General features: G+C 45.3%; 1 long non-coding RNA gene and 1 pseudogene across 1 annotated transcript; both read right to left on the reverse strand.

The window, feature by feature from the left end:
* LOC115541352 (netrin receptor UNC5D-like) overlaps window positions 1–27,584 on the reverse strand; it is a 55,297-nt pseudogene that overhangs the window by 8,647 nt on the left and 19,066 nt on the right.
* LOC115541857 (uncharacterized) lies at window positions 823–1,620 on the reverse strand. The gene is made up of 2 exons (XR_003976429.1): window positions 1,146–1,620; window positions 823–1,063 (listed from the first exon to the last, which is right to left on the reverse strand). It is a non-coding gene; the product is annotated as an uncharacterized LOC115541857 (long non-coding RNA).

Raw genomic sequence — 27,584 nt, forward strand, 5'->3', positions numbered from 1 at the left:
CTAATGCCCAGCGTTTTAAATGGCATCATACATATGGGCAGTCGATACATAAGGTTTCCCTACACAGTGGAAGAACAGGCCGAGATTAAAAGGCAATTTGCAGCAATGTCCGATTTCCCAAACGTAATCGGCGCAATTGACTGCACTCATATTGCTATAAGGGCTCCATCTGAACATGAGTTCTCTTACGTCAACCGCAAGCACGTGCACACTATTAATGTTCAAGTCATATGTGATGCCCATATGAACTTTACAAACATGGTGGCACGTTCGCCTGGTGCAACACATGATTCCTTTATTCTGACGCACAGTAGTGTAGGGAACAGACTACAGGCAGGCGCAGGGCGGGATGGCTGGCTTCTAGGTGAGTTTTTTTTTTTAAAGAGGAATGTAACATTGTGGTTCTTGACATAACTAATGATTTTCTGCATTGCAGGGGACAGTGGATACCCCCTGAGACGCTGGCTCCTCACCCCAGTTTTGAACGCGCAAAGCGCCGAGGAACAAAGCTATAATGAGGTCCATGGCCGTGCTCGTTCAGTGGTGGAGCGCGCCATCGGCCTCCTGAAGTGCTGGTGGCGCGCTCTGGATGCGTCGGGAGGGAGGCTTTTATACCAGCCTGCCAAAGTGTGCCGCATTATAAGGGCTTGCGGCGTGCTGCACAATTTGTCCCAGAGGAACGGCATCCCTCTCCCCCCCGACCTCCCTCCCCCCGAGCTTGACCCGGAAGCCCAGCCCCCTCCGAGGCAAGTCGGATTTCAACAGGGTGCAAGAGTACGTGCGGATGTCATGCAGCGTTTATGAAATGAAGACGACTCAAGGTTCATTTTTCCACAGTATCTTTTAATGTTGTGGCAATTTCAGTGATAACATTTCGAATCTGCCTCATCTCCTCAGTCGTTGTTGACTGCAGCTATCGTTTCCCTCTGTAGCTGCAGAACTGCGTCTGTGAGCACCCGACCAGCGGACTGACGCTTGGTGCTGGGGGTGGGGGCAGCCAGATGACCTGCGGCCGAGGGCCCCTCGCCGGCATCATTGTCCTCCTCCCCACCGACCGCTGACTCTGGAGGACGCACAAGCAAAATAGCTTGCACTAGGCCTACATGATGGATAATAAATCTATAAAGAACAGAAATCAGCTTTACCTTGTTCTTCTGTGTTGTCAGTGTCTCCTTCCCGTTCAGACACGATGCCACTCACGCTTGCGGTGCCAATTATGGATCCAACTTTCGTGTCAATTGGTGTTAGGTCAGGAGTACTGGGTCCCCCTCCAGTTGCAGTCACGCTCTGGCGGTGTGAGGACAGCCTCTGCTTTGCACCCACCTGTAATAAACGATCTTCACTATACGACCAGTAACATTTGAGCAATTAATTATAAACGTGTGCTGTGCGTGAGGAAATAAAAATGTACCTTTATGTCGGACCACTTTTTTTTCAATTCAGCTACTGTACGCTCCGTACCACTGACAGCGTTCACTGCCGCAGCAACATGTCGCCACTCATTCTTTTTTTTTATGTTGGTGATCCCGATCCCGTGACCGCCGAACAAAATGTATTTTCGGGCCTCCACCTCACCCACAAGTGTCTCCACCTCAACCTCCGTGAAGTTTCTTTTTTTGGCTTTTCTCAGTCCTGCCATTGTTTCCAACAAGACATAATACCGGCATCTGAGTCTGTTTTATATGCAGATCGCATTCATGAGGTCATTTGCATTGACCATTTATGGTTAAAAAGGGGCGTGTAGAGGGCGGAACGTGAAGCTGATTCAGCTGCGCACAATCGTAGTCAGTATGTGATTTATAAAGCAAAGATTGCGTACAGGTGTGCGTACGCAGTGTTTTATAAATCCGAATATTTTTTGGCGCACGCAAAACTTGGCTTCTGGGCGTACGCACATTTTTAGTAACGATCCCACGCACAGTTTTATAAATGAGACCCCAGAGCAGTAGGAGAGTGTCTCCTCTCCGCTGAGACCCTCCTAGGCCCCGCTGGGACCCACTTGAGCGTGACCGGCGGTCGGCGTGACGCACGGCGTGCTGAGAGCGAGCGGCCGGCGCCCGCACCACCCTGGTGTCTGGAGTCGCCGCTCCGACCGTAAAGATGCGGCGGTGTTTTACCAAATCACATGAAGGGCAACGGACTGACGGATCATACTGACAGACCCACAGACACGTCTTTAAAAGACACATTATGGTGTTTTCCAGTCAAGTAAACATAGTATATTAGTTCCAGAAAACATGTTTTTGAAGCCGTTTGCTGGAAATAGCTTTTAGGAAAAAATAAATCTCACCTACCGCTATTCCCCTCCGTTTCAGTCCCTTCAGAATGCATTGTATCTGGTGTCTGTAGCTTTAATGCTAATGAGCTGCTGCCCATTGACCAATGATAAGTCAGAGTGAACCACAGCATGGAGAAGGGATTGTTCTCGTTTGCGGACTCCTGGAGCTCTATATCTATATGATATTATATAATAATAATAATGATGATATTATATATAGGTATTTATATAATAGTATATCTAATATCACGGCCAAAAGCTATGGGCGCCTCGGATGATATTATGATTCATAAAGACTGCGTCTAGTACTTCCACAACAACTAAAGACTCGTAGTGGGTGTTATCTCGGCCATGGTGGAGAATTGGGTAATTGGGGGCAAGGCACTTTGGCCTTGACTCTCTGAAGTCCATCTTGAACCACGACATGGAGGAGAAAGGGATTGTACTCCGGGAGTTGAGCTGCCGGACTGCCAACGAGCTCAACCCGCCGGTTCCGCCGAAGCTTCGGCGGCAGTTCAGCTCCCGGAGTTCAACCGCGGGAGCTGCCGGACTGCCGCCGAAGCTTTGGCGGCAGTTTGGCAGCTCAGCTCCGGGAGTGCAATCCCTTTCTCCTCCATGTCTCTTCCTCCGGACTCCCTTTCCCCTCCATGTCGCGGTTCAAGATGGACTTCAGAGAGTCCAAAAAATCCCCAAATCCTAAAGAGCCTTGAGAAGGAGCGCACAAGAGGCATCCCTCGTTCCAGGGATATAGGGAGTGCAAGAGGTGACAAACGGGCAGCCAGACATTTAATGGCGGTATAAATCAAGCATGAAGGTTAAGTCAGGTTTAGGATGGTAATGCACAGTCAAGATTTAAGTTTTAGGACCTAGATGAAGGTAGAGAGGAAGAGGAAGTGAGGGCAGACAGTGTATTTTGCACTAGCCTGTAGTGTCGTGCACTAGCCTGTGATGCGTGCACTAGCCTATAGTGTCGTGCACCAGCCTGTGATGCGTGCACTAGCCTGTGGTATCGTGCACTATGCGCCCTATATGGTCCCCAGTCTTTTTATGGGGTTAGCTCAACATTACAAGAGTATCCAACACGCATGGGGCTATTCTGCTAGGGAGTGCACCAACGTGGATGGATGGATGAATAAGACATGGATGGATGGATGGAAGTTTGGATGGATGGATGAATGTCTGGATGGATGGATTGATGAATGGATGGTTGAATAGGAGATGGATGGATGGAAGTTTGGATGGATAAATGAATGAATGTTAAGATGTATGAATTAATGAATGGAGAATGGATGATTAGGAGATGAATAGATGAAGGGGTTTAAGATGGATTGTTGGATTGATCAATGAGTAGGGGTTTAGATGAATGGATGGATAGATGAATGGGAGATGGATGGATGGGAGATCGATCAATCGATAATTGGGAGATGGATGGATGAAAAGGGGTTTAGATGATGAATGGAAGGCAGAGAGGAACGATGGCTGTGGTTCAGATTGATAGAGTTGTGAATAAACCGTGTCCCAGTCTGCTCCTCTACGTGTCTGGGAGTTGTTTGAGGTGATGCTAACACAGCTCTGTATAGGTACGGGTGCAATGAGACTAGGTGTTTGGAGGAGCTACATGTGAGGCGCCTCAGGCTCAAACATTCCTCTACCACCTCGCCTCCAAACAATTGCAACTCATATCTCCATTGGAAATAATCTGCCTCCAATGCACATGCAATGTTAGCGATACAAAACTATTGAAGAGTTTTGAAAAACAGTGAGAAAATGACTCAATATAAAAACAGACATGTGTACGCCATGTGTATCTCTGGTTAGATTGTAGTATGATCTCCAAACTTTCAGGTAACTTAAATCTTCACTTCATCACATAGACCCATAAATATACTGTTGTACGCCTGCAGATTCGATGCATCTTTCAATAGGCCTGCAGCGGATTCGAATTGTATCCGAATCCGTTCGGTTCGTTTACCACAGTTCGGAGCATTCTGGAGATCCGCGGATTTCGGTTTCATGAAGGCATTGCCTTATGTAGCGTATTTTGCCTACTGTAGCCTACGTCCGATACAAAGGGTGTTTAGGACCCAGCGGAATGCATTCTCTCCAGTGCTGCCCGAGCCAATGAGGTAGCTGTAATAGGTTGTTTTCTGAAGTTCAAGCGCACGATTCCTAAATTTAAAGAAAGTAATTGATACAATTATATTCTAAATATACGGGAGATAAATACAAACGGGTGATAAGCGGGATAACGGCCTTCGAGGTCGACCGGTTCGATGGAAATAATGGACAGGTAGAGGCAACTCTGGCTTCATGCTGCGCTCGTCGCCAGAGTTCTAAGCCTCGTCGGCCGTTATCCCTTACATGTTACACTCAGTGCACCATGTTTTCAAATGCATTTAGGGGAACATTTATTGCACAAAAAAGCCTTGCAAGTTGTCTGATTGCAGTCAATTAACACATTGCAAATAGCCTGTGGGTCTCATTCATTTTTGTGTTTCTCCCCCAAACCCTCCGTCAAAAAAAAGTCAGCCTTTTTACTATCACGGACATGATCCTAACCGTATCCGAAACCGAGGCCCAAAACGGTTATCTGAACCGAACCGTGGGACACACTGATCCGTTTCACCCCTATCTTTCAAGCAATGTTATTAGCCCAGACCAGCTGAAATATTAAACAGTAGCCGGCTCCATAACCGTGACGGCCCAAAGCCTGGAACACCATTTCCATGATAGAAGCAAAATAATTTGCTTGTTCTGTAACTAACTGCTTTGAGGTCTTACTTCTGAGGATCCACTGCCCTATCACTACCGCATCGCACCACATTCTGCGGGATTGATGTCGACAGTCTTGTGATGTCAACCGAATAACATAACGCTCCAGGTATTTTCGGGGCCGAAACCACGGCTCTGCACTCACTGCCTCCCCTCCACCGCCAATAAAAAGACACTGTTTGAAAAAAAACAAGAGGACGATTCATGAGCACCAGTGAAGCACCTCACTTATTGTAAACATTACTTATCTTATTTTAAATGTCACTTATTTTATTTTTCCTAATTTTATCATTTAGTTCTTATTGCACCGTTTGTTGGAGATAAACGCAATTTTGATTCTTCTTTAGTTTGCGTTGAGTTTACCTCCCACTTGTTCTCCGGGGTCCTTCAGGTGGACGGCCCAGGCGGCGTCAGCTGGGCCGCTGAGGTCGGCGCAGTGCGCCATGGACAGGTCCAGCCCCGGGGGGGCCGTAGGTCACCTCCTGGCTCAACAGGAAAAATTACAAATTAGCACAAAATCATAGACCTTGATAGTTTTCAGCTGTTTATGGATGTCTGTCTAATCCTTAAGGTTCTGAACGGTCTAGCCCCTCCACCATTACAGAACTTTATAAAGAAGAAATCCTCTAGAATAAATACCAGAGCACTAACTAGAGGTGAGAGGTCATTCTACTTTATCTACATGGACTCTTGATGTGAATTGGGACCTATTTTGTGTTTAAAAGTGTTTTTTATCTATTTTGTACTGGTATGTTGTTTTTATGTTTTTGACTTGCCTTAGGACAACGGATGTAAATTAGCAACTAAGCTAACTCCGGCATATTTATATTGATGCTCTGGCTGACATGTTGATTAATGTCCTAATCAAAAAAACCAGAATGAGGTTAGACTCAACACGACACAGAAGAGATGAAGATAAACAAGCAAAATGCTGGAAGAGCACTAGACACGGACATGAACAAGTAATACAGATGGGACACACACAGAAAATGACTCCTCGTGCTGACAGAGCGATCTGTGTTTCCAAACCACAGCTCGACAACAGAAGAGATGTGTGTGCGTTATCTGTTTGTATGAATCAAAACATTTCACGGGCGCTGAGGCCAATACTTGAGCAGGTTGTGGTGTGGAGGGTCTGGGTGGAGGGGGAGCATGATGAAAAGTTCTAAGCACCCTCCCGTCCGTGGGTGTAAAGGACAGGACCCTGGGACGACATTTTGAAACATTTGGCTTTTCCTCTTGAAGCATTGGTGAGCATGAAGGACATGGAATGATTTTGCTCCCTTGGAAAAGGCACAATAAAAACTAATAATATAAACAATGGGCTATTGGCAATTCTGAAAGCTGTTGAGACGTTACGTGCCCTGGCAGGTCAATACTTGTTTCAGAAACAACGTATCCAGCATATACATTGATGTTACGTGACTGATGAGGACTTGTTCTTCAGCCAGGACACACAGAACCTCCAAGGTCAGAACCGATCATGCTGGTACATGTATCTATAAATCACAGCCACACTTTACATAGAGGCTAGGTCATTGTTTCATACAAAGACACACCCCATGAAGTATCTAAAACCCCCTATTAGTGGTGCTAGAGGAGTAGGGGTCTCTGAATTGGGCGGTATCACCAACAGCAACAGCTGTTGGTGAGACGGTGCGATGGGGTCACATGAATCGACCGTCAACCAACTCTGACCTATAGACACCCCCCCGCCCACCGCCCTCTGGATGAACCAATCAGGGGCCGGCTGCCATGCAGATAGAGGAGATTAAAGCCCTCAGACTAATGGAAAGCGTGGCCGCAGAGGACAGGCGTTCATAGCACAGCGCGCCACGCAGGCCTGCTGGTTCGGTGGGCGGCCCCTGAAAGCCCGGCTGGCCCCCGGTTCCGTTGACAGATTAGCTTGGGCCAAGGCAGCTCCTGGCCAGAGGCCCGGTTGGGGCTGGGAGCCCTAAAGAGCGAGCAGCAATTGATGGGACCACCATCAGTCATACAGCTGGGCTGGACACACACACACACACACACACACACACACACACACACACACACACACACACACACACACACACACACACACACACACACACACGTAGAGGACACAGAGAGAGAGAGGACATATGCACGACCCACACAGTGTTATCGCTTACTCAATATTACATCGATCACTAAGAGGAATAAATTGTTGGCATAAGTGCAGTTTTCCCGAGGATGGTTCCTACAGAGGAGAGCTTTCCTTGCGTTGCTGGTTGAAGCCCCCATCTTTACAACATTCAGAGGAAAGCAGCCTTTCTCCTTCTCCTTTGTGTCGTGTCAGAACCGGGCCCTTTGTGACAGGTAAGCCCATCAAGCCAACAGGGCCTTAAGTGTGTGTGTGTGTGTGTTTGTGTGTGTACACACACCGGGGGAAGAGGGTACCTTCAACTGCCCTGGTAGTCGCCAAGGTTACCTGCTGCTGTTTGGCCGCTGGTGCCAACCTGCTGCGCTGAGCAGTGATTAAAGACCCTGCTTTATTATTTAAAATTGTGTGAGGGAGAAAGAGGGACATCTCGGGAAAAATTCAATACAAGACGGAGAGTCGGTTGGCTTAGTGCAGCGTAAATGTTAACTGTGGTTCTGTTTTGGACACCACTCTGCTCCTCGCTCATCCCCGTCCCTTGTAGGGCTTTACGTCCTTGATGGATTATTCCTTGTTTTATTATAATAAGCCTTAATAAACACATAATAATAATGCTAAAGTAAACATCACCTACTTTAACATGATTGCTTTTTCTTTGATAAAGAAGAAGCTTCAGCAACACTATTAGTCAAATAAAAACAGGTAAACCAACAAGTCGGTGACGTGGTTGACCCACAAGGTTCACAACTACGTCAGCAGACGCTCTGTCGCGGTACGACTCCTTTGATGAAGCTACTCTCTAACGGCTGTGACCGGTACGGATGATGCTTACATCCTCGCCGTTACCCCGAGAGAGTATACAGCAGGCGAAAACTTTGATGCCCTGTTTAAGGCAAAGAAAGCCATCACCGAATTGCAAACTCTGAATTCTACACTGGTTGATCGCATTGATGTCATGGAGAACCGGTCTAGGAGAGTAAATTGTTGGGCAAGGCAGAACAACCATGTATGTTTGGTGAGGGGGTATACCCACCTGTTTGATTGTACCGTGCCGGGTCATCGCGACAAACAAAAATGTATGAACAGCTGGGAGGAAATAGCGCTTGCCGTGGAACTGCCTGTGAAAAATGTGCAGAAAAAATGGAATCTTGCCAGGGACAGATTTGTCCGAGCCCGTAACAAGGGCATGTCCAAGAAGAGTGGGGATGATGCTGGGGGCCCAGAACATCCTATCTTGACACAATTGGCGTGGCTGAAAGTGCACATCTGACAACTCTTCCAACTTTGATGCAAGTATCTTTTATGTCTGCTTTGTAAAATGATTAATGTTGTTGAGTTGTTTGCTGTAATTTCTACCTATTTACCGGGTCTATTGAAACACTTTTAATCAAACATACTTTAGAAATAAACTGTACAAGACTGAAAGCTAATCTTCTTTCACTAGCAACCTACATCTGTCCTCTGTCAAATACAGTTGGATCCACAATCCTTGCCATCTCACCAATGAAAATATTTTATAAACAAAGAATGTTGTGTTGGAGTTTAGAGTTAAATATATATTTTGCACTTCTATAGACTCAAGATCAAGCTGAGGAGGAGGAGGAGGAGGCGGCGGAGGTGGGCAGTTCATAGCCTAGATCCTCTTCAGCACCACCACCAACACCATCACCTCCACCACCAACTGATGTGGGAAGCCCCCCCCCCCCCCCCCCCCCCCCCCCCCCCCCCCCCCCCCCCTTCTCAGAGCTCTCAACCTGGAGCCACGAAGAGGAGGAGAAGAACTACAGGGGTGGCTCTGGATCCGGTCGATGCAGCACTGCTCGAAAGACTGCAGGAGTTGCGACGGGAGGAACGGGACAGTAAAAATGTGTTCAGCACTTTTACGGCCTACCTGAACACCGTTCTTCAGGACCTTCCAGCCACAGATGGCAAAAAGCTCATGAAGGAGATCCAGCAGCTAATGCTGACGTATATACTGTATAGGGGCGTACATAAGTTATGTTCCAAATATTTTGTTCTTTTTATTCTATTATTCTACGGTTATTTAAAATGTTAAGTGCCTTTGAAACTGTTGCACATTTAATTGTTATTTATTATTCATCATGTTCTAAATGTTTTGTTCTACATGTTCTATCTATATTGAAGACCCCTGAATTGTATTGTTTTTGTACCGTTATTTAAGTTAAGTGCCTTTGACACCGTTGCACTTTAGTGCGAAAAATAAATAGATTAGCACTCCAATTACATTTGTTTGTTATTTATGTACGTTATGCCCAGAGATTGTATATACAATGTATGGTTTAAAGAACAAATTTTATTCAAACAAAAAAACAGACTGTCCCTGACAGTAACACAAACATTATATCAAACATCTTTATTGTACAGCGTGCCACGTCTGACATGCCTGTCCTGCCAGTCAATCCTGCCTTGCTCTGTCGGGAAGTACTCTTTGAAGAGTTCCCTGACAGCCATGCCATCCTCGGTGGCTCTTGTGGCTGTGATGCGTCTTCTGCGAATAAGGTTGGCGTCTCCCTAGACCACCTGTCGCCATTCTCCAGGTGCACCATCCCGGTCGACCATTCCTGGGGGTATGTAGCGGTTTTGTTCAGGCAGGGATTGGTCTCCTTTTGATAAAAAGTTGTGGAGAACCACACAACCCTTCGTGACATCCTCAGCTGTGTCAAAAGAACACTCCATAGCCCTTCCCAGTATTCGCCACCTGGCAGCAAGAATGCCAAAGGCATTTTCAATGACCCGCCTTGCCCTTGAGTGCCGGTAATTGTACACCTTCTGGTCCTGAGACAGTTGTTGAGATCCTATTAACAGAACATTCTTATTAGAAAACCTTGGTCCTTCTTGAACCAATAATACAAATGCAGCAAGAGCTAAAGAGCATGCTATAGAGCCATATTAAGTCAGGCACTGTAAATGTATGCTTGCAAGTTCAAGGAGTTCTGTGAAATTAAAAAGTCTAGGTGGGCTGAAGTTGTGGTCCTTATAATCAGAAGAGATGTTGCAACAATGGACAGAAGGTATTGCCGTCAGAGCCCTGAGGCTGTAGTTCAATGAAATAACTAATTCAATAGTTTTAATTTGTGTGGCAGTTTGGGAAATAGACATACTAATTAGCATGTGAACACATTTTATTGTTGCAGTGGTCTATATAAATTGATATATTTCATTCGATAGGCTACTCCATTCACTTACCTGGGTATGGGCGCATGATGTTGACCTTCTGGGGGAAGGCCTCATCCGCCACAAAAACAGGCGGTGTCAGCACATCTGTCCCAGGCAGAGGCGCGTGTGGCGGCAAAGGGAGTTGTCCCTCAATGAGCTGTGCTCCAAACTTCGTCCGACCAAAGACCCCATCATCACTTTCCCTGCCGAAGGCTCCGAAGTCAATGAAGGTGAAGCGGTAATTGGCATCACAGACAGCCATCAAAATAAAGCTAGAAAAAACCTTTATAATTGAAGAAGGTACTGCCACTGTTGGCTGGCGCTTTGACGCGGACATGCTTGCCATCAATTGCTCCAATACAATTGGATAATCACCAAACTAAGAACATAAAGGCCCACAATAGGCCCAGACGTGACACACCATTACCAATGTGCTTTAATAAAACACATGGTTTGTCAAAAGTCGGTACACATGTTGACGAGAACAGGAATCCAGAGACCAATTCAATAGTGTTTTACTTCATGAATAATTGTAGAAGTTAGTCTTGACAGTGGCACATGTTCTCACCAGAAAGCAAGCCCCCTTCTGAGCCTTAAGGCATGGCTTTTAAGCACACCTTCGCAGGTGTGCACAATTAACTTGATTGTGCCCGTGCACAACTCAAAAACCATTGCACTGCCACTGCAAGGCCAGTGGGGGTGTAGAGGGGCCGAATATCATCAGAGAGAGAGCGGAGGAGAGGAAACAACGGCGTGTTTGCAACATTTGCCACTTTAACCAGTCATGACAAAAGCAGAGGGTGTCATCGCTGCACTGTCGCAAAGCTAAGTATAGCCCACCATTCTGCAGTGCCACGCACACGCACACAGACCCGCACACACACCCACCCACCCACCCACCCACACACACACAAAACACACACATACACATTCACATAGACACACACACACACTTCTATTGGAGACACATCGAGTCCTACCCTGCAGTGTGTCAAGTTAGTGTTTGTGTGTGGCACTCATTCGCGGTGTGTGTTTGTGTTTATGCATGTCTGGGTGTGTGTGTGTGTGGCCGTATGTGTGTGTGTTTGCATGCGTCTGTATTAATGTGTTTAATAATTAACAGAGAAAAAAAGGAAAAGAATAGAAGGAAAAGGAAAGTAGAAAGACAAAAACTGAAAAAAAGAAAGAAGAAATTATGTATGAACAAGGAAAGGAAGTAAAGAACAACAAGAGAGCAGGAGAGCACAGCAGCAATAGAAGGTGAAAAGAGAAAGAAAAGAAAAAGAAGGTAAGGTCAACAGAGAGCTCCACTCCGACCAAGGAGCAGATGTGTGTATCTGTGTGTGTGTGTGTTTGCGCGCATACGTGTGAGTGTGTGTATGTATGCATATATGTATGACAATGTGTATGCTTACTTGTGTACATGTGCGTGTGTGTTGTGTGTATGCTTATATGGGTGTGTGTGTGTGTGTGTGTGTGTGTGTGTGTGTGTGTGTGTGTGTGTGTGTGTGTGTGTGTGTGTGTGTGTATATATGGAGGGGGGTGAAAGAATAAAGACCTGGTGGGAGGCAGCATTAGACCTTCAGTGTGGGCCTCACCTGCTGTCCTCCTGGTTGATGATCATGTAAATCTCCCAGCTCGTGTCTTCAGCTATCCCTCCGCGGGGCACCAACAGGCTAATGCCTACAAAGAGACACAAGCATGGCTGATGGTTCAGACACAGGAGGTCAATGCACACACACATTGCAAACACACACACACGCGTACGAATACACACACACACACACACATGTGCACAGACACACAAGCATACACTGAAGCAAATACACACACATACAGATACACACACTCTTGCACGTACACATAGCCACTTCATGTCACAACCAGTGAGTGTCCGCGCGTCAATCTCAAAAGCTTCCCCGATGGGGTACTTTGGAGAAAGAAATCATATTTGAAGCTCCTGCACTTGTCCTTCGTTTCCTCAGACATCACAGTTCAGAATAATAACGCTGAACGACACTTTGCCGCACATATGACATTGAACAGAAAACTTCTACAGGCACATAAAATAGAACATTGAACATGGTTTCAATGTTTTAACTCTCCTCTTTTCCACATGTTTTTCGCTGTTCCCGAGAATGACATGATTGTGATTGACACAACTTAACTTTTGGTCATTCATTTTTTTTTTACCCGTTCTTCCTTTCCTGGGCTTCTCTCTCTCTCTCTCTCTCTCTCTCTCTCTCTCTCTCTCTCTCTCTCTCTCTCTCTCTCTCTCTCTCTCTCTCTCTCTCTCACCAGTGTTGGGTACGACCAGCCTTCCTCCGGCGTGGCCCAGCGCCTTCCTCCGGCGTGGCCCAGGTTTTCAGCGGGGGAGGTAGAGGAGGGGGAGGAGGCTTGGGCAGGCCGTGCGGGATGAAGAGGGTCTTCCCCCTGCGGCCCAGCGTGGCGTCTACGCCCACGCCCTGGTAGTCCAGTGCCACGCCCCGCGGGAAGGTCCTGGGATGGGACATCACGTGGTACTCAGCTCTCTCCCCTCTCCCTGGAGAGACAGACAGACGGGACACACACCCTGGTCTTATCTGTCACCATCACCTCCCCCCCGAATCATGAGGTAATGACATCAAATGAAGCTGACCATTTAGGTGGTACTCAATGTCAGTAGTCATGTTTCCATCTAAAATGTGATACAAATCTTTACAAAGTTCACAAAAAAGAAATTTGAATCAGGTGCGTTTCTATCAAGTGGTTGCAGCAAAAAATTAAACACATTCCAGGGCTTGTCGTATCCTTTTGATAACATCCTCTCTTAGGTCCTGATATATTGGAATTGCGTTGTTTTCCATCTAAAATAGCTGTAATGTTTTTTTCTTCGATGAGAGCAAGGAAAAGTTTTACTTCTTCAGTGGTCCACACGTATCTATTATTCACATTGGCATTGTGTGCCGTACCTTTGACCACGATGTCTGGCAGCTGGTCCAGCAGAGAGTGTTCGGCCATCAGCTCCTTGTCCATGGAGTCCTGAAAGCACATGGGGCTGGTGTAGGTCCGCGACCCGCTCAGGTCAGGCTGCATGGATGAGTTGATCAGCAGGGGGTTTCCTGAACACACTGGACACACAGAAACAGGTCAACCCCAGCCAGGCACCGTGACCAGGCAGCGCTGCCGTTGTGTCAGGGGGAATGGTAAATGGACTGCATTTATCTAACGCTTTTCTAACCAGTGGCCACTCAAAGCGCTTTACAATATAGCATTATAACATTCATCCATTCATCCATTCATTCATGCAGCCATTCTTACACCTATTCATAGACAGATTCACACACCGACGACGGTGTCAACCATGCTAAGCGACAGCCAGCTTGTCAGGAGCAGTTAGGGTTCGGTGTATTGCCCAGGGACATCTCAACACACATCTAGGAGGAGCCGGGGATCACACTAGCAACCTCCAACTGTCATCCCAAGTTGTGCTCACTGCAGAGCCAAATGGGTGGAGCCTGACCTAGTCCAGTTCCACCTCTCTGGACCTAGTTATAATTAGGGTTATGGTGAGGTTTAGGGGTTAAGTGTTAAGTGTTCAAACATTTTTGAACACTATTTGATTTTAAAAGCATGTGTTTTGGACTGAATGTTGGTGTTGTGGTGTTTTACTGAGAAGATTAACCCCTCACTTGGACGCAGAGATAAACCAGAAATAAGCCGCTGCTCATACGGAGCACCACACATCCACACACCATAGTGTAAACTATAAGAGCTCAGGAAGGCTAATCCTCTCTCGGTAGCCATCATCTAAATAAACGGCTGTCCAGATGAAGCTTCACACATCCACACCTCCACAAACACCGTTGTGTTATACTATAAGTGTCCGAGAAGCTTAACGCCCTATCTGACGCCGCAGTCATCTTCTGTCCAGACATAGCCTTCTCTCCAAGGCTAGATATAGATGATACTTGAACGCTGTGTTACCAAGTGGTATGAGTGAGGTGGGGGTGGGCTGGACCTTTGCCGGGGATGTGGCTGGACCTACAGGTGGAGCTGGACTGGGACAAGCTCCACCCATCAGCTCCACCCATTGGCTGAGCAACCTCTCACTCAACCCACTCTACCTCCTGAGCCTATCAATGTTGCAACGGAAATACAGTACAACCCGACTCCATCCTAGTCTGTACCTTTTTATGTACTGTATACAGTTATGTTTCTTATCTCAAATTTCTCTTCATATTTTGCTGCGATGCCTAAATGTTCCCCTTTGGGATTAATCTATCATTAATTTACAGAATATTTGTAGCAGTACCATGAGATACAATAAGGATATACCAGAAGACACCGTTTAGGAAATCTTGATCTAGAATTGGGTACAGGTGTCTGTTTAGTTTAACATTTTGACGAGAGGTTAGCTCCTCGCAGATGTTCTCCTAAAACAAAGTGATGGAACTTTTCAGCTTTATTTCTCTTTGGACAACAATCTCGTGAGAAAGATACAAAATAATCCTTGTTGTTTTGGATTTTGGCAAGAAGAAAATCCGAATTATGCTCAAGCTCTTAAACCGCTTTAGTTTATTGGAATAAACTAATTATCGTGGTGGGAAACAGTATAATCCACATCGTAACAACTAAAATGTGACGACCTAGACTTAAATGGTATAATGGCTTAACGGTTATAATTAAATTCACTAATAAGTAAATGTATGGATATTTTGAATTCAAGCCCAATCAGTTAAAATCTTTTTCGTTTTTGGTAAAGTTATTGATGCGTGACATAATAGACATCCCCTGGCCTCTCATGATCTATCTCAGGGAATCACTCCAACCAACCCACTGCCACTCACCCACCTCCACTTTAAGGCACCACTGGCTCGGATCAATCCAGAATTATTTCTAGATTCAGTCCAAACATCCATCTGACAGTTTACAGATATATGAGAGAGAGAGAGAGAGAGAGAGAGAGAGAGAGAGAGAGAGAGAGAGAGAGAGAGAGAGAGAGAGAGAGAGAGAGAGAGAGAGAGAGAGAGAGAGAGAGAGAGAGAGAGAGAGAGAGAGAGAGAGAGAGAGAGAGAGAGAGAGAGAGAGAGAGAGAGAGAGAGATCATTCGGCTGCATGGAACTTTTATTTTGGGGCATGGACCGATTATAATAATCTATGAAGTTACAGCTTTATTGGCTCTTATATCGAAAGAGGCCCAGAGCAGGATAATTGTCTTCGATGTGTCCTGCTGGGTCATCAAAATGCACTTTCTGCCGATCAGCACAAGATCACTGCTGTGGTGACCCATCATCTCAGGCTTGGGAAAATAAATCCCCAATTCTGAGACTTTCTATTTATGGAATGAAATAAATCAACAAATTCATTTTGTGACTTCATCTCAACTGTAACTTCCTCTTGATTATATAATAGGGGTATTTCTTATTGAAACGTTGATAATTATGACCAATGTTAAGTACAATTGGTTATTCAGAAATGAGTGCAATAAAAAAGAAAAGTGTCAGAGTGAAGGGATTGAAGAGGATATTTCTTCCTCATTTTCAGGGAATAACAAATAAATTATCTTATCGCGAGGTAATCTGTTGTTCTCTACAAGATTGATCCTCCGGAGATGGAAGCAGAGAAAGCACAGATCAGATGTGACATTTACGATATCTTGAGTGCGATTTGTCCTATAATTTCAGCACAAAGGTATCTACTACCACACTTATGTAATACCACACTTAAGTTTCCAAATGCATGGAAATCAGGTATTGTCACTCCAATCTTCAAATCAGGAGATCTAAAATCCCTAAGTAGTTATAGGCCGATCAGTATTCCCCCGACAGCATCCAAAATTGCTGAAAAATGGGTAACTGAGCAGATTATTTTCCATCTTGACAACAGCTCAACCTCTCTCCACCCCATGCAGTTTGGCCTTAGGACCAAACATTCAACAGAGACAACTACATGTCTTTTCGTAGAGAAAATACAATTCTCTCCTGATTTGGGTGGTGCTGTAGGTGCATTATTTCTTTATCGTAGGAAGGCCTTTGATACGGTCAATCATAAAGTGCTCCTTACCAAGATATCTAAATTTAATTTCTGTAATGGTGCAATGAAATGGGTGGAATCATATTTAACAAACAGGTCTCAGTCAGTTTCCATAAATAATCATAGATCAAAGTCACTGCAGTTGCCCACTGGTGTGCCGCAGGGATCCATTCTTGGTCCACTCTTGTTCAGTATTTATATTAACGACCTTCCATCTGTGTGTCCTGAGGTTGAAACTATAATGTATGCAGATGATACTGTTTTTTTTGTCCATGGCAGATCCAAGGCAGATGTTGTAGATAAGCTTACTAGATCCATGGCTCAGGTTACAACATGGCTGAGAGAGTGTTGCCTGCAATTAAATGTCTCAAAAACAGTCAGCATGTTCTTTTGTAAAACTAATAAACCCACTAGTGACCATCACATAATTGTAGCGGGGGAAAAATTACAGATTGTGAGTGAATTTAAATATCTTGGGGTGTTAATTGATTCAAACCTTTCCTTTAAGGCACATGATAAAAAAACCTGCAATACTACTAATTTCAATATTGCAAATTTTCTTTTCATTACAAATTACTTATCTACAGAGGCTGCCGAAATGTTTCTACACTCTATGATTTTTAGTCATCTGAATTATTGTCTGACAAGCTGGTCGCAGGCCAATTTGAGCACATTAAAGTCACTTGAATCACAATACAAACAAGCAATAAAAATTCTCAATAAAAAAACAAAACTCTTCCACCACTGTTTGATTCTAAAAAAGTACCAGCATTTAAGATGGGAAGACCCCCAAAAATATTTCAATGTGTGCTTGGTTTTTAAGGTCACTCACGATCTAGCCCCACCACCACTTGCTGGGTACATCAATAGAAGAACAGGTACTGATCGTGTCACAAGGGGATCGTCGAGGGGTGATTGTTTTATTCCGTTGCGAAAAAGCACTTTTAGTCAGTCAGCCTGGTCCGTCAAAAGTGCAAAGGAATGGAATTCAATCCCACAACATATTAGGGAACTAAACACATACAAATCGTTTAGTAAGCAGTTAAGAAAATGGATGATCAATACATATACATGTCAGCACTAAAATAATTTGTTGTTGCATGTGGTCAACACACTATGTATTTATTTTATTTTTTCACTGGTGCTTTGTATTTTGTGTTCTGTTGTTTTACCTTAGTTAGTCAGTTCTTCAGTTTGTTCTGTGATGCCCTGTTTTGTGCTGTGGGGTTCCGTCCTGTTTATGTTGTTGTTGTTTTTATCTTGCTTAATTGTATTTTCATTGCCAGGGGACTACAGATGAAAAATAGCCTTTGGCTAATTCTGGCATTTTTAACCCATGTATTATCATGTGTTTTATTAATTTGCACTGTCCCCTTCTTAAATGAACTGAATTTAATTTAATTCATCTCATCTCATCTTCGTCCGCTTATCCGGAGTCGGGTCGCGGGGGGAGCAGCTCAAGCAGGGGGCCCCAGACATCCCTTTCCCGGGCCACATTGACCAGCTCTGACGGGGGGATCCCGAGGCCTTCCCAGGCCAGGGTTGAGATGTAATCTCTCCACCTAGTCCTGGGTCTTCCCCGAGGTCTCCTCCCCACTGGACGTGCCTGAAACACCTCCCAAGGGAGGCGCCCAGTGGGCATCCTTACCAGATGCCCGAACCACCTCAGCTGACTCCTTTCTAAGTAAAGGAGCAGCGGCTCTAATCCGAGTTCCTCACGGATGGCTGAGCTTCTCACCCTATCCCTGAGGGAGACGCCAGCCACCCTTCTGAGAAAACTCATCTCGGCCGCTTGTACCAGCGATCTCGTCCTTTCGGTCATCACCCAACCCTCATGACCATAGGTGAGGATAGGAACGAAGATCGACCGGTAGATCGAGAGCTTTGCCTTGCGGCTCAGCTCTCTTTTCGTTACAACGCCGGGTAAAGCGAACGCAATACCGCCCCCGCTGCTCAATGCAGCGGGGCAAAACAAATGTGTCTCATTGCACGCTCTCATACTATGGAGCGTGCAATCTCACGCTCCATAGTACCCTCACTCGCGAACAAGACCCCGAGGTGCTTGAACTCCTTCACAAGGACTCATTTCCTACCCGGAGTAAGCAATCCACCGGTTTCCTGCTAAGAGTCATGGCCTCAGATTTAGCGGTGCTGATCCTCATCCCAGCCGCTTCACACTCGGCCGCCAGCCGATCCAGTGAGTGCTGAAGGTCACAGGCCGATGATACAATGAGGACCACATCATCTGCAAAAAGCAGAGACGAGATCCTCAGACCACCGAACTGCAACCCCTCCCCACCATGACTACGCCTCGATATCCTGTCCATGTATATCACAAACAGGATTGCTGACAAGGCGCAGCCCTGGCGGAGACCAGCACCAACTGAGAACGTAACTGACTGGCTGCCGAGGACGCAAACACAGCTCTCGCTTTGGGAGTACAGAGATGGGATGGCCCTGAGGAGAGACCCCCTTACCCCATACTCCCGCAGCACCTCCCACAGTTTCTCCCGGGGGACCCGGTCATACGCCTTCTCCAGATCCACAAAACAAATGTAGACCGGATGGGCATACTCCCAGGCCCCCTCCAGGATCGGCCGAACCCTCCTTTCCAGCACCTTGGAGTAGACTTTACCAGGGAGGCTGAGAAGTGTGATACCCCGGTAGTTGGCACACACTCTCTGGTCCCCATTTTTTAACAGGGGAACCACCACCCCGATTTGCCACTCCTTTGGCACTGTACCCGACTCCCACGCGATGTTGAATAGGCGTGCCAACCATGACAGCCCCTCAACACCCAGAGCCTTTAGCATTTCTGGCTGGATCTCATCAATCCCTGGGGCTTTTCCACTGCGGAGATGTTTGACTACCTCAGTGACCTCCACCAGGGATATTGACGACGAAACACCATCAACCTCGAGCTCTGCCTCCAACATAGAGGGCGTGTTATTCGGATTCAGGAGTTCCTCAAAGTGTTCCTTCCAACGTCCGACGACCTCCTCAGTTGAGGTCAACAGAGTCCCATCCTTACTGCACACAGCTTGGATGGTTCCCTGTTTCCCCCTCCTGAGGTGCCGGATAGTCTTCCAGAAACACAGACCACAGCTAGCCACCGCAGCTTCAGCAATGGAGGCTTTGAACACCGCCCACTCCGGCTCAATGCCCCCAACCTCCACAGGAATGCCAGAAAAACTCAGCCAGAGGTGTGAGTTGAAGATACCTAGGACGGGGGCCTCCTCCAGACGTTCCCAATTCACCCGCACTACTCGTTTGGGCTTACCAGGTCTATCCGGAAATTTCCCCCATTCCCTGATCCTACTCACAACCAGATGGTGGTCGGTTGACAGTTCCGCCCCTCTCTTAACCCGAGTGTCCAAAACATGCGGCCTCAGATCAGATGACATGATCACGAAATCGATCATCGATCTTCAGCCTAGGGTACTCTGCTACCAGGTACACTTATGAGCACCCATATGTTTGAATATGGTGTTCGTTATGGATAATCCATCCACTAGCAAAGAAGTCCAATAACAAACGACCGCTCGGGTTTAGATCAGGGAGGCCGTTCCTCCACACCACGCCTCTCCAGGTGTCTCCATCGTTGCCCACGTGGGCGTTGAAGTCTCCCAGCAGAACTACGGAGTCCCCTACTGGAGCCCCATACAGGACTCCAATCAGGGTCTCGAAGAAGGCCGAGTACTCTGAACTGCTGTTTGGTGCATACGCACAAACAACAGTCAGAGTTTTCCCCCCTACAACCCTTAGGCGCATAATTTAATTTAATTTATAAATTATAGGCTACATAGAAATGAAAATTGGGTAAATGCATTGTCATTTGTTATTTCCGCTTACAACTTTAGCAGTTTCCATGACCAAAGACTGATAAAAATCATCGAGAAAAATTGTCTTCATTCGCCTCATTATCCTGATACACAATTGGTTGAAGAGAGTCAGTGTCAATGAAGATAATTTTACATGATGAAAAGTCGAAAGGCTAGCCAGAGCCAACTAGCTGCCATAACACAGGGTACACCAACACACTGAGCTGTTGTTTTTGTGTCCGGACCTTGCACACCTTGAATCTGGGTCTCGGTCAGCAGTGCCTTTATTGGTGAATTAGTCCTAGAACAAGGCCTGTGTTAGAAGCCCTGGCCCAACCCTGTCAGACACGCAGAACTACAGTTGTACAAGCAGCAGCAGTGCCACAGCTAAGGCCAGGGATTTGACCTCGCCTACGTATGGTGCTTCCTGTAGCTTTAGATTGTTCATCGCTAACATGTTCCTTCACAACAGATACGAAGAAGCTACTAAGGACCAACCTACGGCCCTCACCCGACCTGAAGGTTGGGATCCATGCTGACAGGGGATGAGCAGTTGTTATCTGACAGGTTGATTCTCTGAGTAGGAGATTAAAGAAATCGTGTTTTTTTTGCCCCCCAAAATAAATCCCTGGATTGCCCCTGTTTTTTTTTACCAAAGTCAGCTGTTATTCTTCCATCTATTTGCAAAGGAGTGCTTTCAGGAGAGCCCTCATCGAGACGGAGAGAGACCCAGCGACCGTTTAATCAAATAACAGGAGTGAGAGCGACCTGTCTTGTCCGTCAAAACCTAAGTGCCGTCGTGGTCATGTTTGAATTCCAAGTCAGAGCCAACAATGCTAGCTGTTGGTAGAAAAGAGATGTGCTGAGACGGAGCAGTCTGAGCAGATTGTGGTCAAATCAAGAGTTGCGTTAGATATGCAGCTTTAATGCCCTGAGACACCCCGGGTATGAGACACATTTGTTTTGCCGCAATCATTAATTGGCTCGAGGGTCGACCCAAGTGCCAGATTTGCTTCTCCGGCGTCGCCGCTTCCCACAGGGTTTAATTGAACGGCTTCCTACAGTTCTACGTTTATGGAGCGTCGTGGAGCTGGGAGGACTTTCCTCTCTTTACATTCACTCGAGTTTGTGATGAATTCATTCAGTGCTTAGTGGACTATGGCGGTTCTGGTGAACAGGGCTTTTGATTCATCAGGCAGCGCCGGCAGCCGGGAGAGAGGGAGAGGGCGGGGTTTATGGGGAGACGGAGCGCCAGGTCTGTCATCATAATGAGACACCAGATCATCAGCGGCGCCCGTAAACGTGTCCTTCTTCGTCTCCTTACGAGGACTGAGGAAGATGGTGGGGGGCAGAGTTTTATACTTTTATGAGGTTGAGATGCTGTTTGGAGGCATCCCGTTGGTCGTTTCCCTGGGACTTCCTGATTGGACGATATAACGGGGTCAGGGTTTGCATAACAAATGATTGTCCATTCAACCTGTGCGTACGTGTCTTGTTCATAAGACACGCGTACAATTACAAAATAAAATGAGTTATTGCAGTTTTAAGCATTAATGATGAGTTACTCATTTCAGATATCAACGTCCCTGTGAACGTGATCACACCGCTCTAACAGCTATCTAGTTTACGTCAGCTATCTCCTGCGACCCTATATGCAAATCAGGGGATCCCATGTGGGGCCCCGACCCAAAGGTTGGGAACCCCTGGTCTAGTGGCGGGGGGTGTTACATCAGAGCCCAAAGGTTCAGATTCAAACCCAACCAAAAAAAAATCATTTCTACTGGCCTATGGTATATAAAGTGTTGACACACTCTTTCCTTTTACTCCATTTGCCTTGTTCTGATTGGTTCAATGTCACCTATTCCTCTCTAGCTGACTGGAAGACAGAGCCCCAGTGTCATGTGACCCCTCTCAAGGTGTCCTCCTGGCTCATTGTTCGATGCCCAAGGCCATCAGGCAGGTCTGGGGGTAGGGTGTCAGAGGAGAGAGTCATCTCATCTCGCTTGGATACGGCCGTGTATGAAGCCCTTTGTGACTTTAATTGTGATCATGAAAAAAAACCTGACATGGCTTTGAAAGGTCATGTGAATATTTGATGGCCGAGTTTAGAAGCCATCGCCCTTTGAACTTGGCCGTGTTCAATAATTACATAAAACAAATCTCTACTTTCTTTTCTAAATTATGCAATTAAAAGAATGGATCATCAGATATTTTCCATGAAGCCCTGTTTCAATAATGCGACACAATTATGCAAGCAATAATATATCAGATCACCATGCATTCAAATTATGTTTTTCTGCATAGCTTAGTATTTTTCCATACATATCATTATGCCCCATAATGCATAATGATGATCAAAATGCATCAGAAGTAGGAATTACAATCACACATAAAAGATGCATATACTTTGACTTTATATGACTTCGTAAAACCAAACAGACCATTTTAAGGGCCAGAAATGGGCTAGGATGAACTGCTGGATAATGAGAAACATAGCTTTTATACAGCATTCAAATTAATCATTGTAGCTAAATGAAACTCATAATAGGATTACGAGTGGTTCAAACGGAGGCGATTTGAAACCGATATGAATAATTGCTGCGTACTTTATGGAAAGCGCTGAAACAATGTGAAGAGGGCAGCTCCACGTAAAGACAAGCAGAGCGCCTCGCTCCACCGGCGGATGTAAGAGTGGGATGAAATTGTCTGTGTTCCGGCTGCGTATCAGTGTTACTGACAGTCGTGTCTCCTTCAGTGCTCCATTTGATATGCCGTCAGGGGAAGGTTTCCATGCACGGTACATACATACACCCGCCGGCAGCAGAGGCCGGCCGGGTTCTCAGCAGTACTTCTGTTTGCTCACTTCTGTATTACGGTCATCTGTGGCTCAATAACATCAGCACTGCCAGGGGCTGACCAATGCTAGGAAGATATGAACACAGGATATTTTTATGGTGCTTTGAATATGAGCGATCACGTTGACCCATTCGTTCATGTTGGGCTGAATTTTATCAGCTGCTGTTCCTGCTTTACACTCTCAGTGCATATGAGGATGGGGGTGTGTACCCTGATCCTGCCATGGGGAACCCTAACCCTGGGGAACTCTAAACCTGGAAACGTCTGGTTAAGTCTCACCTCAAAGCCTTTGCACGTGTGTGTGTGTGTGTGTGTGTGTGTGTGTGTGTGTGTGTGTGTGTGTGTGTGTGTGTGTGTGTGTACTCTTTTAATATAATTTGTCTATATTTGTCTGTGTATGTGGGTATTTATATGAGTGTGTTTTTGTGTGTGTGTGTGTGTGTGTGTATTTTTATTTATGTGTGTGTTTATTTATATGACCGTTTGCGTGTGCGTGTTTATACGCGTGCATGCCTGCGCTTGAGTGTGAGTGTCTTTGTGTGTTTATATGAGTGTGTGCGTGTCCCTGCGCGCGTGTGTGTCTATAAAGCACAGCATAGCGCTGATTGCCTACAGAGTCTAATCTACGGCCACAAAGCCAGACGCTCCCCCTGCTCCCTCCTGGAGGACCACTGAGTCCATAAAGGAGGGTAAGATAGCGTCTCAGTCCTGAAGACGTTTGGCCCCAACGGCCCCTAGAGGCCCAGCGCTCTGGCCCCAGGACCAAAGAGACGTCCGGCCCCATTCACTCTGTATGCAGAGGCCCCCGGTGCAGTTGTTGGCCGTCACAGGGCCGGCCCCCGTGCCGCGGCTCGGGCTCGGCGCAGTCCCGGCTCCGCTGGCGCCCGCAGTCCACGCCGCACGCCGTCCACAGGCTCCACGGGCCCCAGCCGCCGTCCACTGCAACACGCAGGGAGACATGAGAGGGGGGATACCTTTATACGCAAGTTTAGCACCTCCATACATAAACTAAATACATACGTATACACTACATTCAGTACATAAATAGATACACTTTCATACGTACTGAGATAAATACACCTACATACAAACACGTATTTACATACATGCATAGATATACGTACAAACATAAATAAACGTATGTACGTTAACACACACACACACACACACACACACACACACACACACACACACACACAACATTCATACGTACATACATTCAGAACGTATTGAGTCATGTGTGTGTTTGGGTTAGCGGAGGCTTCAAGGAGTATTCAATGTTTATATATTGCACTTATAAAGTTCATAGCTTAATAATTTTCTGGCAGTGTAATGGCTGGTTTATGTAAAAAAAATCTTCAGAAAAAAAAAAAAAAGTTTGATTGAATTGCATTATCTAATTAGCGTTTCCTAGCAATTCAAGTCAAGGTCGAGCGTTCCTGGGGTAAACCATTTGTGTGTAAAACAGGGGGGTTCACAACGTAATCTTTAACTACATGCTCTCAATCCAATCCACTTTCCTTTTGCATTTGAATTTCAGGACCATTACTTTCCTCAGAAGAACGGCCAGAAAACCGGTAGCTATAATTTAAAAATTAAATGTATAGTTCATTAAATTGCCGACAAGCAACTTAATGTAATTGACTATAAGGCATTTGGCTTGAATGAACCTTTCCAGGAGTTATACAACATACAACATTATTCACAAACTAACGAACGGCTTGTACATGCGTGCAGTAAATCAACCTTCTCTGTGACATTTATTTACTGCCAATAACTGGCCATTTTGGCATGTGTCAGCAGCTCATTTGAATCTTGACAACCGCAACTCCAAATTTCTCCAGGCAGATAACTGATCATGAGGTGGATGTAGAGCAAGTGAGAGAGACAGAGAGAGACAGAAACAGAGATAAAGAGAGAGAGACAGAGAGAATAAAGGGAATTTTCAGAGAGTGAATTTTCAGTGAGTGACTAGAGGAAGGTTCTTCTTTATGTCATTTTGGGAGTGGTGAGAGGGAACTGGTTGGAGATGATTACTAGTGAGAGGAGTCGCGGGTGAGTGAGGCTCCAGTGGTTAGGCCGGTCTGTGTTCTGTCTCTAGCAGAAATTAGGATCGGGCCACAGCGAACCCTGACACCTGACCAGTGGTGGCAAACTGCAGGTAGGCGAGCAGTTTGTCCCGTGTGTGTAGGTATAAAGTTGTACCAGGATTGGCACTAAAAAGTCCTCTGATACTGCCTAGTATTGGATATCATTGAGTAAACAGGTCTATGTGCCGATCCGATACATTAGGTCACTAGCTAATTCACTACACAGGCAAAGAACATCACAAACACAAGCGGTGTTATGCTGCATTCGTTAACGGTTCTAGGTGAGAAGTCGGGAGTGGCAAACGCGTGACCTCCGACCTACGTGCCTTCGAGCAACTAAGTCGGAAAAACATAGACGCTCACGCTAAATGATGCTCACAACTTGAAATGCATCATTATAATTAGAAATTTTAATTATCTAGTTTGACAAAAGAATTACTTATTTTACATTTACACTACATAATTAAAGAAAGGAACTTAGATTACATTTTCTTATTTAGCAGAGGTTAAAATTAGTACTTCTCGTTGACAGGTAGTAACACGAACATACATTCCTGTCACATGAGAGAACCCTTCAATAAAAGTAAGTGCTATTACTAGTTTCAATGCCAGATGCTGTATATATTTGTTTCTGTTTTTACAAAGGGATTAACCTGAGCCAGGCCATACAAAAATGATAGCAATTATTTCATATCCATAAAGAGTTAGTAGTATACAGCTGTAATACTGTATGCCGCCGGCATCTTGTCAAAACAGACAGATTACGGACTTGGAGGAAGAAGAAGAAGAAGAAGAAGAAGAAGAAGAAGAGATATGGAGTTGGAGTATTTTGTTTGGCTGAAAGCCATTTGTGGAGAGGAATCTTTTGGTTTTTGCCAATTGCTCAGTTCTGATGGGCTGAGGATATCGCTATTTGGAGCCAAAACAAGAGTTGGAAGAATTGGGAGCCACGGAATACAAGCCAATGGATATCCATGGAAACAGGCATTTGTCCATAAACACCACTATTAAGTATATATTCATATTCTCACATTCATTGCTGAATAGAGTAATTAAACTGTATTCACTTTATTGATTTATGAATGAATGTACGTTACCCTTAACAAATATATTTAAGTTAGAATATGACCAAATAAAAATGTATGAATATACATTTACATTTAGGGCATTTATCCAAAGCGACTTACAATAAGTACATTTGTCATAAGAAGTGAAACAATATATCACTGTCAGTATAGTAAAGATGTTCATAGAGCCAAGTGCAAGTACTTACAATCGCTAGGCTAACCCATTCCCCGTGTACAGCAATGCTAGCAGCTACTGCAGATGTTACACAATTAAGTACTATGAATAAGTGTAATGTAGATTAAGTGCGTACAATAAGTGCGTACATTAAGTGCCAGGATGTACAAAATACAATGGTGGCCGGAAGGGGCTGGGTAGCTATGCAGAGTCGAGGTGAACTCTGAACAGGTGAGTTTCGAGTCTTTTGCGGAAGCTGGTCATTGCGTCACAAACCTTTGCGAAAGACTCATTTGTGAAAGAAGATTAGTTATAAACATAATCAATAATGTATGCAAGCACATTAATATGGATGTTATATATATTGTAAAAATGTACATTAAACAAGAAAATTAATTCTTCCATCTTCAAAACGAAAGGAGGGGCCATAAAATGGCCGAAATCACGATATAGTGGTGTCCATCTGCTTGAATATAACCCTAGTAGGGATTAGCTGCTCCCAAATTGAAGGAATTTGCCATGGCTGTGGTGTGACTTTCAACAAGAAAAAAAAAATATGGTAACATTTCGCACAAGACGACCAAAACCCAACGCTTGGAATGGCTCCACTTCTGGTAGTGATATGAGATGGGTGCCATCTCCTGGGTGGTGGATTCTGGGTCCAATCCATTCACATTCATTGATTTTAGGAGGGAGGGAGGGAGGGGGGGAGAGAGAGAGAGAGAGAGAGAGAGAGAGAGAGAGAGAGAGAGAGAGAGAGAGAGAGAGAGAGAGAGAGAGAGAGAGAATTTGTAGAGAAAGTAAGAGAAAGAAAAGGGGAATGATGATGATGAAAAGGCAAGAGAAGGAAAAGAGACGGAAAGGGCGAACATCCAAGGCAAGGCAACTTTATTTATATAGCACTTTTCATACACAAGGCAGATTCAAAGTGCTTCACATCTAAACATTTTCATACATAAAATGAAATAACAGAAAACATGCAAAAAAATGAGTAAAATAGATAGAAAACTAAGGCAAAGTTAAAAAGGCATTTTAAAGTATTTTAGAAAGTGCAATGTTTTTAAGAATAAGCAGAAAGCTAAAGCAAACACCAAAGTCTTAGTCTTGTTTTAAAAGTGGTAAGAGTTGGGGCAAGTCTCAATCCTCGGGGAGTTTATTCCAGCTATTTGATGCAAAGTAACTAAATCCTGCTTTTACATGTTTCCTGTTTACTC

Source organism: Gadus morhua, chromosome 4 (assembly GCF_902167405.1).
Source record: "Gadus morhua chromosome 4, gadMor3.0, whole genome shotgun sequence".
Lineage (NCBI taxonomy): Eukaryota > Metazoa > Chordata > Actinopteri > Gadiformes > Gadidae > Gadus > Gadus morhua.